The sequence below is a fragment of the Pinus tabuliformis genome, chromosome 5_2 (assembly GCF_031772625.1).
Source record: "Pinus tabuliformis cultivar Carrire ecotype Pingquan chromosome 5_2, CPIR1, whole genome shotgun sequence".
Lineage (NCBI taxonomy): Eukaryota > Viridiplantae > Streptophyta > Pinopsida > Pinales > Pinaceae > Pinus > Pinus tabuliformis.
In genome coordinates, this window is record NC_142306.1 from 370,193,671 (window position 1) to 370,210,864 (window position 17,194).

The window sequence follows — 17,194 nt, forward strand, 5'->3', positions numbered from 1 at the left end:
TAGCATAACCTCGTGTGAGGTAGTCTGGTTGCGAAAGCTCTTCAGTGAGCTGTTTGGATTTACATTGGATACCACTGTGATTCTCTATAACAACTAGAGGTGGGATTCGATTATTGAGGAATCCCGTATTCGTCGATTGCTCCAGCAGATAGACATCATCTTGGATATGGTAAGTTTATGAGCAAGGAGGCTCCATTGCATTAAGATGATGTATAGGTTGATACACCTTGTCAAAGCCCCGAGGAAAGATCTAATCTGTGATTTTCCCAAACGACTTGGAGTCGGTAAGAAACCCTTGTACAAGGGTCCTGCATGTTGCATACATTGAGCTCTGGGAGCTCTGAGGGCTTGCGGTTATTACTGGAGCAACATACGACCACAGGGTGACTCACCCTCCCCTGGTGGTGCACATTGGAACAAGACGATTCGCTCTCTTGTGGGACAAGATGATTCGCTCTCTTGTGGAATAGGATGATTCGCTCTCCTGTGTAGCAGGATGATTAGTTCTCCTGTGAGGCCTGGATTGATGTGTTCTCCATGGCGATTGTAGCAGGATTGATGTGTTCTCCATGGCAATTGTAGCAGGATTGATGTGTTCTCCTGTGAGGACAGGATTGATTAGTTCTCCTGTCGAGGCATTCTACCCATGCAGTATGGGACTCATGGGAAGTACCTCTCATCTGATCAATGAGCAGGGAAATGAAGTTACGGACCATAGTAGTACCGATGGACGCATCGTTGTAACTACCGTACTCCCTACGCTAGGATGACTGCCATTGATCTGGGATCAATGATACTGGTCTGGGACCAGTGGTAGGAGTTGTACCATACTATGACGCTGACTTCGGGTCGGTTGAGACTAGTCTGGGATCAGTGGTACATACTCTGAGACTGACTTTGAGTCAGTGGAGGTTGATATTGGTCTGGGACCATTGGAGTTGTACTCACTATGACGCTGACTTTGGGTTGGTTGAGACTGGTCTGGGACCAATGGTACATACTCTGAGACTGACTTTGAGTCAGTATGATACATCCTCGATCATTTCTTCTTCTTCATAATTCAGACAAAAGCAGAGTAGAACAGAACAATGCAAGAGCAGAGCAGAATAGAACAAAACAGTACAGATCAGTGCAGGGCAGAACAAGACAAAGCAGAACAGGCAAAATAGAGCAAAGCAGGGCAAGGGTCAGGCTGTACAAGGCAGTGCATTTGATGGATGAATAGTAACGACCGATAGACAGATTGCAGATGAAGTTCTCCATGGTTGAGAGGGAGTGTTAAAGTTGGCAACCAGGGCAAAACTTCATGTGGGTCATCTTATTCATGGCTAATAATATTTTTATTTGATTCCTCTCGTCGAGAGGTGTAGGATTGATATAAAGATCATCCAATTCCGATAAGTATTCATGGAGATATGAAATTATTTTGATTATGGAATTATTATCAAGCCGACCTACAACTCATGTAGGCTCAAAAGCCCAACAGTCGCATCTATTCACCCACCAACGTTGTGTATAAATATAAGAGGACTTTTCCTCATTTGGACTCACTCATCTCATCACATCTCTCTCTCTCTACTGCGCAGATATGAGTCTCTTCTCTACTGCGCTGAAATGGGTCTCTCTCTCTCTCACACATGTGAAGCCGGAAGTTGTTGAAACTGAAGCTGCAACTGCAGAAGTAAAGATTGACTTGCGTGGCCTAGAAGATTTCCTCATCTGAACTGCGCTGTAGGTTCATCTGAACCTCCTTTGAAAGCCGCAACTTTTGGTGGTGGAATGAAGTCAATCCGACGAACGGTTTGCAAGATATCGACTGCCCTAGTTTGAAGCCGGAAACTGCTGAAACTGAAGCTGCAACTGCAGAAGTAAAGATTGACTTGCGTGGCCTAGAATATCTCCTCATCTGAACTGCGCTGTAGGTTCATCTAAACCTCCTTTGAAAGCCACAACTTTTGGTGGTGGAATGAAGTCAATCCGATGAACGGTTTGCAAGATATCGACTGCCCTAGTTTGAAGCCGGAAACTGCTGAAACTGAAGCTGCAACTGCAGAAGTAAAGATTGACTTGCGTGGCCTAGAAGATCTCCTCATATGAACTGTGCTGTAGGTTCATCTAAACCTCCTTTGAAAGCCGCAACTTTTGGTGGTGGAATGAAGTCAATCCGACGAACGGTTTGCAAGATATCGACTGCCCTAGTTTGAAGCCGGAAACTGCTGAAACCGAAGCTGCAACTGCAGAAGTAAAGATTGACTTGCATGGCCTAGAAGATCTCCTCATCTGAACTGCGCTGTAGGTTCATCTGAACCTCCTCTGGAAGCCGAAACTTTTAGTGGTGGAATGAAGTCAATCCGACTGTCGGTTTGTGAGATATGGTCTGCCCTAGTTTGATAATGAAGCCGTTAATGGTGATGCTACTGATCTAGGGTTTGCTACTGCTGATATGAATCAGATTTATTGTACTATTTCTCTTTGCTGAATTATTAAAGATAAAAGAAGATTTGATCAAAGGGTTTCCCCACACATTGTGGGGTTTGTCCTTGGCTAGCCGCCACATCTTGTGTCTCTTGTCTTGGCTTGTTTTCTGTCGATCGTTTAATGTTCTATCTGCACTTTACTTTATGTACATGTGATTGCTAATCGGTGGAATATAGTAAGAAAAAGAAGTAAACTGTTATAAGCATAGAACATACCATAACTTAACAAGAAAACGGCTGTGGATCTCAGAATCCATCTGCATTTAGTCCTCTTCGAAGCATTCTCCAATCGAACCCTCACAGCGGGATCGCGGCTTCAAACTCCACAGAACCCCCAACGCATCCATCTCCGAGGCGGTAGCAGATCCAATTAAAGCTGCGGACAACGCGGGGAACAGCAGCAGAGCGGATAACAGGAAGATTGCCTTTCCCATCTCAGTCGGAAAATAAACCTCGGGAGATTCGAACCCGCGACGTCTGAATCATTTCTTCGCTGCCTCCGGTTGCCTTGTTTGCAGAAGCTTGTCGTTCACCGTCGATAGCGGGGACAATCGGGTGTGTGGAAGCGTGAAGGGCCCGACGGGGGGGTTGTGCAGATTCACGCCGGAAAACAGAGGTATTTTTTTTAAAACACGCGGGTTTCGTTTTTTTTAACACACGGGCTTTGCTACTATACTACAAGGAATTTTTTCTCTAGCAAGGGTTCGACGGTATCTACGACAACGTGTTTATGGTATAATTGCGGTTCAAACAGCATGTGTATTGGACAACGTGTTTAACTCTGTGCTAGCGTATTTATTTCTGGGGATGTTTTTTTTTTTAATCAAAGGCTGAAACGAATTGCTGAAGGTCTCTTTTGTCACTCTTTCGGGTGTATACTAAGGCGGTGAAGTTGATTTTAGTTTTCTGTCTCCGACAGTCAATTTGGTATTTCTTGGACAACGAACCTGTTAGATTTTGTCCAGATCAACCAACATTTGCATTGAAATCTGTGCCGTCCTTTAATGTTTTTTGTCTTGGGAAACGTGCAGATGGCTTCGCTAACCAATCTGATGTTGGAAGGCAGCCAGCGCTTTAATGGCACCAATTATAACATCTGGAAACAGAGAATGTTGACCATTTTTGGATATAGGCGTCTTGACCAACTTGTTTTGGCTAAAGAGCCCCGTCCTGGTACAACTGGTACCGATCAAGATAAGTTTGATGATCGAAATCGAGAGGCTGTTATGCTTCTTAAACTTTCTGTCACTGATGATCAGTTACCGCAGATTCCTTCCGGCAAAACAGCTGCTGAAATTTGGCAACATCTTAAGGAATTGCACGAGACATCCGACAAGAGCAGAGCCTTCTTTCTCAAGAATCAGCTGTTCTCCATCATGATGGACGAACATATATCTTTACAAGAACATCTTAACAGGATTAAAGACATTCGAGATCAGCTCGAAGCCATTGGTCGGACCATGGAAGAAGAAGATATGGTAGTCATCACTCTGAAAAGTCTACCGAAATCTTATGAACACTTCATAGAAACACTCAACATTACCACCACAAATGTTGATTTGAAGTTTCCAGAGTTATGCACCAAACTCCTGCAGCAGGATCGTTGGAAACAGCAGTTTGGTAGTGGTGCTTCATCAGTGTCCTCGGAAAATGCGTTTGCTGCCAAATATCAGTCCTCTCAGTCCTTTCAGCAGAAAGGCTCTTCTCAGCCTTTTGATCCTGCTAGGAAGAAAAGTGTGCAGTGTAATTACTGTCACAAGTTCGGTCACATGAAGAAAGATTGCCGATAGAGGATTGCTTCTGAACAGAAGAAACAGGGAGGGCCCCATCAGACAGCGAATGTTGCAGAACATTCCGAGCAGACAGAATCTGCCTTTTATGCCTTTATGGCTAAAAGGTCGTCAGATCATGTCCCGTCTTCTGCTTGGTACATTGACTCTGGTGCATCACGCCATTTCTCTCACAGGCGTGACTGGTTTATTGACTTCTCACATTTCAGTGATTCCGTGGTATTTGGTGGAGGTGAAAAGTACACAGTGGTTGGCAGAGGTACCGTTCAGATCCAGTCTGGTGGGCGCACACTCATCTTCTTGAATGTGTACTATGTTCCTGGTATGGAAATTAATCTGTTGTCTGTCAGCCAGATTATGAGGAACTCTCCTCAGCTTGATGTAGTGTTCAGTGCGCACAAGTGCTCCATTATCGACAGGGAGACTAGTCTTACAGTTGCTGTTGGCCTAGAAGATCATGGTCTATACAGGCTTCTTGACACTGGTGATTCTCCAGAAGTGGCTCTAGCAGCGCGTGTTTCTCCCATCAGCACTCTGTGGCATCAGCGATATGGGCATCTAAACATGCAGTATCTCTCTCAGCTCTCTCGGGAGGGACTTGTGTCAGGGTTACCTGATATTCAGACTCAGCAGTTGGGCGTATGCGGTGCCTGTCAAGCTGGCAAGCAACATCGGTCTTCATTCAAGGATGGAGAATCTTGGCGCGCATCTAAGGTACTCCAGTTAATTCATGCTGATATTTGTGGTCCTATGAATACATCTTCTATCACTGCTTGCAAATATTTTTTGCTTATTGTAGATGATTTCAGTAGAAAGATGTGGGTGTATTTTCTAAAATATAAATCTGATGCATTTAGTACCTTTCAGAAGTTTAAAACCTTAGTTGAAAAAGAGTCTGGCTGTAATATCATGACTCTTAGGACAGATAATTGGGGGGGGGGGGGGGAATTTTGTTCTTCTGCTTTTTCCAACTTCTGTGATACTCATGGCATCAAACGCCAGTTAACTACACCCTACACTCCTCAGCAAAACAGTGTTGTCGAACGCCGTAACCGCACGGTTGTTGAAATGGCTCGTTCCATGTTACAACACAGGAGTGTTCCGAACAAATTCTGGGCTGAAGCAGTATTTACTGTTGTTTATCTTCTTAACCGATCACCTAGTCACGCTGTTAAGGGGAAGACTCCTGAAGAGGTTTGGTCTGGCCGTAAGCCTAAGATCAGTCACCTCAAAGTATTTGGCTCAATTGCATATGTTTGGATTCCAGCTGCTAAGCGCTCTAAGTTGGATTCCAAAAGCCAGAAACTCATGATGACAGGGTACAGTGATCATCACAAGGCCTATAGGTTGATAGATATAGCCACTGGTCGTCTTAGCTTTAGTCGGGATGTAGTATTTGATGAAGACAGAGGATTCTTTCAGTCTTCTTCTTTTGAGCAGTGTTCTGAGGATCAGCCTCACAGTGTTCTTCTTCCGGTCGGTCCACCTGATGGGAGGGATGATGCAGCATCAGTGTTTGATAATACTCTATCTGAGCTTCCTCCAGAAAATAACCCTCCTCTTGCTGCCCCTATTGTTCTTGAGCCTTCTCCACCTCCTCCTGATATTGGTTCCTCTACTCTTCGGCCTAAATGGTGGGCTAAAACCATTGGTGATCTCCGGGATGATGAGCTCCTTGAAGGTAGAACTTCTAGACATAAGAGCAAACAACAGTCTACCGTCAATTTTGCTCTTATGGCTAACCTACACAGTATTTTTGAGCCTCAAACCTATTCAGAGGCTAAGGGTACATCTGAGTGGGAACAGGCTATGGAAGCTGAATTCCAGAGTCTTCAGAAGAATCACACATGGACCCTTTCTGATCTTCCTGCAGGGAAAAAGCCCATCAGCTGCAAATGGGTGTATAAAGTGAAATACAAAGCTAACGGAACCATAGACAAGTATAAAGCTCGTCTTGTGGCTCGAGGGTTCTCACAGAAGGAAGGCATCGACTATGAAGAGACTTTTGCTCCTACAGCCAAGATGAGTACCATACGGCTTGTCCTTGCCCTAGCAGCTCAGTTCAATTGGAAAGTTCATCAGATGGATGTAAAGAGTGCTTTCCTAAATGGTGACCTACAAGAAGAAGTCTACATGACGCAGCCTCCAGGATTCAAGGTTGCTGGTCAAGAACAGAAAGTGTGTAGATTAGCTAAAGCACTCTATGGATTGAAACAAGCTCCTCGGGCTTGGTACATGAAAATTGATCAGTACCTGACAGATCATGGCTTTCAGCGGAGCCCATCTGATGCAAACCTGTATATCAAGCATACTGGTGATGATATCTTGTTTGTGGTTGTCTATGTGGATGACCTTATCATTACTGGCAGCTCTGCACATTTGATCCATGGGATCAAACAAGACTTATGCAAAACCTTTGATATGACAGACTTGGGACTTCTTCATTACTGTCTGGGGGTTGAAGTTTGGAAAACTGAAAACCACATCTTTCTCTCTCAGTCCAAGTATGCCAAAAATCTTGTGGACAGGTTCAGAATGCAGGATTGCAAACCAGCCACGACTCCTATGGAACCAGGGCTCAAACTTTCAGCTCAGTCATCCTCTCCCCTTGTGGATGAAACTTTATTCAGGCACTTAGTGGGCAGTCTCATCTACCTTACTGCCACCAGACTTGACATCAGTTTTGCAGTGAGCTACATTTCCCGCTTGATGTCAGCTCCTAAAGCTGATCATTGGCTAGTAGCAAAGCATGTGATACGATATGTGCGTGGCACTTCTGATTATGGACTCCTATACACTCGAAGTTCCGATCCTATACTCAGTGGTTACACAGATTCTGACTGGGCCGGTTCGGTTGATGACCGTAAATCTACAGCTGGGTATGTGTTTAGTCTAGGATCCGGTGCTGTTACCTGGACTAGTAAGAAGCAACAGGTAGTGGCTTTCTTCTCAACAGAAGCAGAGTATCAGAGAGCAGTTAAGGCATCCTGTGAGGCAGTTTGGCTTCGACATATGCTTGCGGATATGCATGTTTCCCAGACAGGTCCTACTTCCTTGTTTTGTGATAATCAGGGAGTGCTCAAACTTGCCAAGAATCCAGTTTTTCATGAACTAACAAAGCATGTGGAAACTCATTGCCACTACATTCGCCAGCTTGTTGAAGACGGATCCATTCAGTTGCAATATGTTCCCACAACAGAGCAGCCCGCAGACATCTTCACCAAGCCTCTTGGCCCTGATAAGTTTGTATAATTCAGAGGGTCTATTGGTGTTGTAAATAGATTGAGCATTAAGGGAGGGTATTAGAATAATCCTATTTAGTATTTAATGCTCATTCTTTTAGCTGTTGCTATTTTTATTCTTTTAGCAGTTTCTTAGATGAAACTGATTGTTTCCATGTCCTAAATAGAAACTTGATGTTTCTATTACTGTTTCAGCTTGCTCATCAATTCATTCATTGAAATCTATATGCGTGTTTCGCACTGTTTTAACTGGCACCAACCTGCCCTATTTATACTTTAGCAAAGGGTCTAAAGGGACGGCCAACTTGCTATTTAAAAATAATTTTAACAACCTTTGTTCTTGGAGCCGACCTGTAACCTAAGTTACCAGATCCATCAGCCCTGGGTGTTGGATCCACGGATCCCCGGATCGGATACAGATTCGGATCCGGATCCGTTGGGATCCGCCCAGGATTCGTATGGATGACAGGTCAATAACAACACCCTGCGTCAACTCGTGGAATGTAGGATAGATCGGACAATGTTTTTTTTTGGGTTTCACGCTGGTAAATGGATTACTCTGCCAGCGAAGGCTTTTTCAACAGTTAGGGTTAATGTAAAATTGAAAATCGAATTCCCATCATCTCGCTGTTGCAAGTAGATGGATCAGCATTTTGGGCCTTACCTTCCCACCAATATCTGCATTTCTTCATTTCCTCGTGATGAGTTGTGTCCTCACATAACTATATTTCCTTCCAGTCGACATGTCCTCACATAAGTGAAGGATCGGGAGAGTTCGAGCATTTAACTCTTGCGGTTTTGTTTTGTGGAGTTCAAAAGTGATGCTTCAGCATAGATTTTTAAATATATAAAAATTAGTGTTGATAAACCATGGCCATTTGGCATGGTTACAAGTGAACTTTATAAACCATTCAAAAGGTAAAAAGTATAGTTTATATCGAGAAATATTAAAGTAAGCTATTAAACGTAATGTGTTAAAGTAACATGGTTTTTTAAATATATAAAAAGTAGTGTTTATAAACCATGGCCATTTGGCATAGTTATGCTAAATGTGAACTTTATCAACCATTCAAAAATGAAAAAGTAAACTTTACAGGAAGGCATACTAAAGTAATATGTTAAATGTAATGTGCTAAAGTGACATGGTTTATAAAGTAACTTACGTAATAAGAAATTATTAATTTAAACTTGTCTAAATAATTAAGATTAAATTCTTATAAATGATACATTAATTATAAGACTATTAATTTAAAATATTAGCTATATATTTAATAATTATATTCATAATAATTAATATTGAACATACATTAATAATAACATATTTTATCTATATATATATTATTTTTATAATAATAAAAAATTATATTATTTTTATATAAATAGTTTGTTTTTAAAATTGTAAAACTATATTTATATTGTTTGTACTTGCCGTTTTGTTGTCATATCCATGTCCTAGTTTTTCAAAAAATTGGTGGATCCGGATCTGAATCCGGATCTGTATTCAGATCCAATTCCTGGTAACTTAGCTTGTAACTGCCAGGACCCATAAAATTTTATCTAGAAACCAACATATTATCATTAAAATTTAAGACCAAATTTGGACCAAAACCTCATTCATTTGGGGCACCTTGAATAAGGCTTCAGGGTATTAACTTTAGGAGGGCATATCTCCTCAACTGTGAGGAACTACATGGCGTGCTACATATGGATGGAAAGGGCTTGACAAGAGCTATCCAACAATCATACCATTATGCACCATAACCTGATCCATTGCATCCATAATCCTCGTTGAATGTCGGAAACTAACGACAACGTTCACACAAGTGTATATAATATCGCCGAAATATCGTGATATTTTCGGGGAGACGAGATATCGTCGAGGAAATATTGCGATATTTTGTCTCCCTGAAAATATCACGATATTTCCGAAATATCGGCGATATCTCGGGGAAATATCGTGCTACGACCTAAAATATCGTCGTGAGACGGCAAAAAATGCTGCTGCAGCTAGAAAAGTCCAATTTTGTTTTTTTTTTTTTCAATCATTTTCATTTCTGATTGCTGGAGAAGGAAGGGGAGAGCTATGTGCTTGCTGCCAAGGAGGGTTTGAGTGTTGAATAGCCATTATCACCACCAACAACGAAGATTTTGTTGATCTAAGCTTGAAGAACATTGAGACAATTTCATTTCTTCCATTAACAGGTAAGTTCAAATAAACCCCTATGTTAATGAATTTTTGGATAGTAGGATTATTCTTGCTTGCCTATTTGCCTATAATCATTTTGCTTGTTTTTTGTTTCCATTTGCTATGATTTTCATGCTCATGAGCAAATGCAAGGGTTTTCTCCATATTTGGAGAGCAAACTCCATTTTTTTGAAACTTTCAAATACACCCCCTTATTGCCATTTATGGTTTTTCATTGAATTCACATTGCAAATAATGTAGCAAAAAAATTGTGTTTTAAAATGATGTGGTTATTACTTATTAATTCCAATTTTTTTTTGGTGCCTTAGGTTTGAGTTAGCTCACTACAAAATTCAAATATGCCAAAAGCCTTGGAACCATTTTGGGAGTATGGGGAGCCTGATGGTGGGACAAATTGGGCATATCTTACATGCAAATTGTGTGGGACCAGGATGACAGGAGGGGTTACATGATTGAAATACCATCTGGCTAGACTCACTGGACATGATGTTGGGATTTGTATAGTTTCTAGTCTGGAGCTTATACAAAAAGCTCTTGAGGCAATTGATGAAAAAGACAAAAAGAAGGAAGAGACAGAAAGAAACAAGGCTGAACGTGCAGGTAGATCTTTCGGGATATCTTCTCCTGATTTTGATGTTGAGGGTAGTGGGAGGGGCTCCATAGCATCACCTACTGCTGCTAGTGCGAGGTCATCATTTTTTGTTCCACGAACAGGACATGGATCACAACCTGGCATAAAATCACTTGTTAAAAAAAAGGAGAAGCAAGAAGCAGATAGAGTCATGGGGAGGTGTCTTTTTTGGAGCGACTTAGCTCTCAACATCACCAAAACCAATCCATTTTGGCAGTCAATGTGTGATGCTATTGATGTTGTGGGCCCAGGGTACAAAAGTGCTACATATGAGGAGTTGCAGGGGCCAATTCTTCAAGCAGAAAAGCAGGACATCAACTCTAGATTGGTGGAGTTGAAAAGAACATTGGAATTTACTAGATGTACAATGATGTCTGATGGTTGGACAGATAGGAAGGGTAGGACCCTTCTAAATTTCTTGGTACATTGTCCTAAAGGTACCATGTTTATTAAATCGGTGGATGCATCAGAACATATCAAAGATGCAACAACAATATGTGAGTTGTTAGATGGGTTCATTCGGGAGATTGGTGTGCAGAATGTGGTGCAAGTCATAACAGACAATGCAGCTAATTATGTGTCTGCCGGCAAGATGCTTATGGAGAGGCATCGCACATTGTTCTGGACTCCGTGTGTAGAACATTGTCTCGATTTGTTGCTTGAGGATATGGGGAAACTCTGCTTCATTAAGGAGGCGGTTGATATGGCTAGGAGCGTTCCCACGTTTATTTATAACCATGCTTTTGTTCTTAGCATCGTGAGGAAGTTCACTAGAAACAAGGAGTTGTGGCGTCCTGCGATCACACGTTTTGCCACAAACTTTATTACTCTTCAGTCTTTGCTTCGATGTCAGTTCGAGTTGAAGCAAATGTTTGTGTCTGATGATTGGCGTAATTGTAGATACAGCAGGAGACATGATGGGAAAGCCATTGCAAAAATGGTGTACTTTGAGACATTTTGGCGTGGAGTAGAAGAAGCATCCTCAGTTAGTGAACCTATAGTAAAGGTTCTCAGATTGGTAGACGGGGAGAAGCCTGCAATGGCTTATTTGTATGAGGCCATGGATAGGGCCAAGGAGGCCATTCATTCTTATTATGCAGACAAGGGTTCTGTTGGCCTTGATAGGCATATGATGTTATGGGATGTGATTGATAGTCGCTGGACAGGGATGCTTCATCGACCCATTCATGCAGCAACACTCTTCCTCAACCCCGCATTTTCATACAAATGCGGCTTTGATTTTGATGGCGAGGTGATGGAAAGGCTCCATTCCTGTATTCATAGGATGGTACCTGATCCTGAGCTTCCTAGCAAAATCAATCGCGAGATACAGTTTTATTGGGATTGTGTTGGCCTATTTGGCTTTGATGATGCTATTAGGGAAATGACCCTCTCATGCCACGTAAGTGACAAGTCATCACTCATTAGAAATTAGAATTTTCAATTTAGAATTTCCGTACTTATAATTCTATTTTTTTAAAATTCAATTATGTAACTTTTATTTGAAAGTTTAATTATGTTTTAGGTTTTTGATTTTTGATTTCTTTTTTTTGTTGTAGATATTTGGTGGTGAAGCTATGGTGCAAGGGCACCAAATTTGCAGAAATTGGCCATAAGAATCTTGAGTCAAACATGTAGCTCATCAGCGTGTGAGCGCAATTGGAGTGTATTTGAGAAAATACACGCAAAAAAGTGCAATAGGTATAACTTTGAGCTCCAGTCTTCAGTTGAGCAATTACACTTATTGTAATTTTTAATTTTTAATTTATGACCTTCAAGTGTCAAGAGTCAAGAGTCAAGACTCATTAGTTCTTTTGACACTCTTACAGGTTGGAGTTCGCATGCCTCAATGATTTAGTGTATGTGCATTACAACATCCAACTTCGAATGAGGCAAATAGAAGAACCAATGGATCCAGATGCCATTTCCTTAGACAATATTGATGTATTGTCTCAGTGGAGGGTGGAGTCTGAGGAGCCTATCTTGGAGGAGTCACTTTCATGGTTAGAGCCAGATGATCCATTAGAACAGGGGCAGCAAGAGGAGGAGGACTCGGAGGAGGAGCAGGAGGAGGAGGAGGAGGACACTGTGGGAGCATGAACATCAACACCATCTGCTATAGATATAGGAGAGCATAGCTCCATACCCAGCACTCGTTATTTGACATTAGGTGCAAAGGCAAGGCCAAGGCCTTCTACTACTAGGGGTAGGCCTGGCAAACAACCCATCATGTTTTCTCGTAAAAGGGGGAGAGGGAAGTGATTTCAGATAGATAGCTGCTAGTTTTATTTGTTATGCTACATATAACTCATGATGATGAGATACTTTTATATATGTGATGTTATTTTGTATTGGTTCTCCACATTTGAGTCCTTGAATGGACAATTATCAGGGATCAACAGGATTTGGTATTGCCTTTGATGTATCATTTGTATTTGACATCATATATATCAGTGCTTTCTTCATATTTATGTGCCAATGTGTTTATTTCATGTTGTTATTGCTTTAAATGTTTAAAAATCTAAAAAAAAAAATGAATATATTATGCATCTTTTATGCTTGCCGATATTTTGTTGATATTTTTGCTGATATTGCCGATAAGATGTTTTCTGGACCCTCGCCAATATTTTTCTGATACCGATATTTTCAACACTACTTCACACTCTTGACATCAATGACAACTCTCCTTTGACATCAATGGCAACCTATCCAACAGTTCACCAATTTTTTGAAAAGACTATGCTATGCCTAGAAAATAATCTTCTTGACCATCAAATTGCAATTTTTCAACAGAGATTCAATTGAAAATGTAGTCACCTTTTGTTAAATTTGGAAACTAGGGCCAAACATCACTTTGGACAACTCTTATGAGGCAGTTGATATTTTTCTTGGATTCCTCTTTCCGAGAGGTGTAGGATTGATCTAAAGATCATCCCATTTTGACATGTACACATGAAGTTATGAATTTATTTTGATTATGGACAAATTGTCAAGGTCGACCAGCCATCAAGTTAGCCTCCTCCAGCCTTCAATGTTGCAAGTATATACAAGGTGCCTCCTCCTCATTTTGGCATCTCATCTCATTCATCTTTCTCTCTCTCACCTTGATTAGGTACGGATTTCTGGGCCTCTCTCTCTCCACATGTGCGAAAGGAAGATTGTCTTTTCTAGCTGCTGCGTTGACCAGATTTGACCGAAATTTCAAGAGATCGAAATTTTAGGAGGCTGACTTTGACCAATGTTGACCTTGTCTGACTTTAGTTTTGTGAGGGTGACTTCTGTTTGGGCAGAACATTTTTTTGGGCACAAGAACCGAGGTAGTTTAACCCCTGCATTGACCAACTTTGACTACCCTAATTCAGGTTGCTGCGTTGACTTTTGTTGACCAGATTTGACTAGTTATTTTCATATTGTTTTGGGCTGCATTATCTTGTTGTTGGAGGCCGAGTTGACCAAGGTTGATCGAGCTGTTTTGGAGGTCAATTTCAGCGCTTTTGACCAATGTTGACTTTTTGGTTAAGGCTTTTTGTTTCTGTTGTTTTGTTGAATCAGTTTTGGGCAAGTGAATATTGTAAATTGTACTCTCTCTGCTAAACTTTTGAAGAATTATAAGAAGAATTGATCAAGGGTTTCCCCACATTGGGGTTTGTCCTTAGCTGGTGCCATATCTTGTGTCATCTTGTGTTGGCTTGCCTTCTACTGTTATTGTTTATGTTCTATCTGCGTTTTACTATCATGTTGATGTGATTGCTATACTGGATATGATATTGGGCTAATAAAGACAATTGATGTAAAATTGCTCTAAACATAGAACATACCATTGTTATCCTAAAATTAACACCTTTACATCATTTCCCTCTAACTTCTCTCTTCTACAAGTAGTCAACTTGCTCTACCCTCCTTGCGAATAGATTACTAGTTTATCCCTTAACGCAACTGCCATTACAATGGGTGTGTTCACTAACTAGGACAAACTGGCTTAGACAATCCTCAATGCATCATGGGTTACTGCTCTTCACGGTTTCATGAGGTGACTCCTCACAGTGTATTCGTGACAACATGAGGTGATTCATCATTGCATATTGACAACATGTGTCATGAGGTTGTTGTGCTTTATCGTGTCAAGGCTAATCTACCTACCCCTGATAACAATGCTGCCACATCTTTGACAGTACACCAGGATTACACTAAGGAGCCCAGAATAAACATGGGCTCTAACAACTCCTATGCAGTCATCATTGGAACTTTTCAGATATTCACTTATATTATTGGATGGTAAAAAAGACTACTTTATTTTTTGTGCCCAATTCAATTTGAATTTTGGATTTTTGGATTGTTTCATTTATGTCTTGTTGCCGCAAAATCTAGTAGGCCTTGGAGAGAGGCAGCCTACTAGTCTAATACTAGATGAAGTGACAATAATGGGGTGATGGCCCACTGTCAATACAACCAAAACCCCTTGCCCTTTATAGATTTTCATCGATGGGAGGAGTCCCGGTATGTGAGAAGGTCACCTAATAGATATTCTATAGTTAAGGTACAAGGTGATACAATGAGGTCTTCTACAAGAAAGTCTTAATTTAGGCTGAAGGCTCTACTATGAGGCAGTTCGCTTTCTTGATAGAGGCCTATTAGATGAGGCACAAGAACTAGGGCTTGATTAGTAGGTTGAGTTTTGGGATGGCCAAAGGTTAAGGCATGGAGAAAGGGTTTCCAACAATGATTTTCAATAAGGACAAGGCACATGAAACCCTCAAGAAGCCCCCAAGTTGAAGCTAAATCCAAACTAGGATTAACTTAGGGCTAGTAACTAGGGAAAATACATTTATGGATAAAATTGAAGTGAATGGAAATTTCTCTTCCCTAAGAATTCACACCAAGTCAAAGCTTGGCTGCTTGGCCTTAAAGGGATCGAATTAGGGTAAGAGAAGAGAAAAAAAAATATGGATTTGATCATCAACAAGGAAGGTTAGTGCCTAGATCCTTGGGAGAATGGAGTCTATGATTTGATTGATTAACCAAAAAGTTGCTAAGGAGGTTGAATTCTTGATGCCCTAGCATCAAAAACCCTAACAATTACCTATGTAATGGGTCAAGGAGTTTTGTGGGAGAGCTAATTAAAGTTCACCACTAGGAAATTCATTTACATGCTATTCATGAGTAATGCATGCAATAGTGACATATAGATACCGTTTAATAATTTTTCAACAAATTAGGGCACAATAGCACCTAGATTCAACATATTCAATATATTAGACAGAGAAAATAAATATTCAACAATGAGTTCACTTACAAGATAACATGCAAAATATTCCAGCCACTGATCCAAGGCAATAGCTCCAAACACAAACATTTTGCTCCAAATGTCAAAATGCATTCATAGAAACCAATTACTCCACAAGACAAGAAGGTCGAATTGCTCAAGAAGGCCGAAATTCCAAGTATGTGATAATGATTTACAAGAATGAATGCCTCCTCTAATTATATGAGGATTTTGATTCCTAATTCTAGCCTAATGCCCCTAAAAATCATAAAGTAATGCCGCTACTAACAACCTATGTCACAAGCCGACTTAGTAGCCAATGAATAAACATAACTCTAGCCCACACGTGTGAGCCATAGGTGAAAAAAAGGATGATGTCATGCATGTGTGAGCCCTTCTAGGGCTAGAGTTGAGACTTCCTGGTTCCAATACATGAGTTTCAACCTCCTAAAATCAACTCCTAAGGGTTGCTCCTTAGGTCTCTATCAATGCTCTTCCGTGTGTTGAAAAATGTGTAACTAGGTTCGATCTTCATAAGTATGAAATGTATTCTTGTAAATTATAAAACAAAAAGGAATTATTATTATTGGAGCATGGGTTTCATGCTCAAGTTCTTTTATTTTATAGGTCAAGCACCCATTGAGTGCTTCTAGGGTTTATCCTAGGTCTAAGAGTCATTGTCATATATTGAAGACCCCAACGGGTGTGTTGTATCTTGTAAATAAAATATATTTTTGTCTTTAAAGTGTTGAAATGCCCTCCAAGATCAAGTCGGCCTAGAAGTTGTCAAGTTGGCCTAATTGAAGAGTCACGTCTACCCCTTGAAGAGGCCTATATAAAAAACTCGTCCTCGAAAGGATCACTCACGCATCTCTCATTCTATGTGAAGAAGAGGTCGAAGAAGTAGGACAAAGAAGAGGTCGAAGAAAGTCGAAGTGTTTGGGCTAGTTCTCTCTCCCATGTGCAAGACGGAGCTAGGGTTTCTACGCAAGGGCTATATTTGGTTCTTCGTTGGTTCTTGGAAGGAAGAGAGGAAAGAAGGCAAGAGAAGGTCACTAAGGGTATCTCTCTAGCCTTAGGTAACATGGAAAGGCAAGCGAAGGGAAGAAGAAGGCTCTAAGTAGAAGATCGAAGTCTTCTAGTGTGGCAGCAGCAGTGTTCGAGCAGACAAAATTTCGGATCTACAGTAGGAGGTCGAAGTTCTTGCAACAGGAGGCCGAGTTGGTGGTTGATCTTGATCTTGTAGGGTATTTTTCTGAGTCACAAGGTCTTGGTATTCATCAATTGAAGGATCTATAAGAAACGAAGATATTTATGGGCTTTCCCCTCAAGAGGAGGGGTTTTGGCCATGGTTGGTCGCCTATATACTGTGTCATGTTCTTATTGTTTTGGTAATTGTTTGATCTATCTCACATTATAATAAAAAGGAACAAAGATAATAAGGAAAATGGTAACATAAACAGTTATCAAGTTAAAGAGAATTAACATATTCATTGCCCTATTGAATTCTCAACATGGTATCGGAGCTAAGGTTAGGTAAGGGCATCATGAAGATCTCCTCTACAGTGAAGAATTTCATCAAGAA

General features: G+C 40.9%; 1 protein-coding gene across 2 annotated transcripts in view; it reads left to right on the forward strand.

Annotated features, from left to right (window-relative positions):
- Nucleotides 1-17,194, forward strand: part of LOC149158996 (uncharacterized) — a 427,796-nt gene that overhangs the window by 291,476 nt on the left and 119,126 nt on the right. The gene's annotated exons all lie outside the window — the stretch shown is intronic.